The sequence below is a fragment of the Lupinus angustifolius genome, chromosome LG09 (genome assembly GCF_001865875.1).
Source record: "Lupinus angustifolius cultivar Tanjil chromosome LG09, LupAngTanjil_v1.0, whole genome shotgun sequence".
NCBI classification, from domain to species: Eukaryota; Viridiplantae; Streptophyta; class Magnoliopsida; order Fabales; family Fabaceae; genus Lupinus; species Lupinus angustifolius.
The window spans coordinates 17,122,107-17,122,594 of record NC_032017.1 but is presented as its reverse complement, the minus strand read 5'-3'; positions in this window follow the sequence as shown (position 1 = coordinate 17,122,594).

The window sequence follows — 488 nt, the reverse complement described above, 5'->3', positions numbered from 1 at the left end:
AGTTCATTTGATGAATGCATATCTATTTATCTTGATATCATATGGATCATAATATTCCAAACATTTGTCCGTCAATTGCGAGAAATAAGAGAAAGTCTACTTTGAGGGATAAGGGTATAAATTATTCAAGATCAAACCCGCAACTACTTCCACTAGTGACATGCCAACATCAACACCAATGCAAATAAGTAGAACTCCTCTATCACAAATAGATTTAAATTCTATGAAGCAGAAGGACATTTATGGGTTCCTGAATACCAATGGTTGTTCAAGTTCTACATCACATACCCAACCATCACTAATCCATGAACAAACTAGGAAAAGAAGACTTATCAACCAAGAATCTTTAGGGATAAATCTTATGGCTAAATATGGTAGCATATTCGATGATGAAAACTTCAACACTTTGACACCACAAAAAGAATATGTGTTTCCTTTCTCATCAACTCAAACTTATAGTGACCAAGGAAATCAACATACAACTGAAG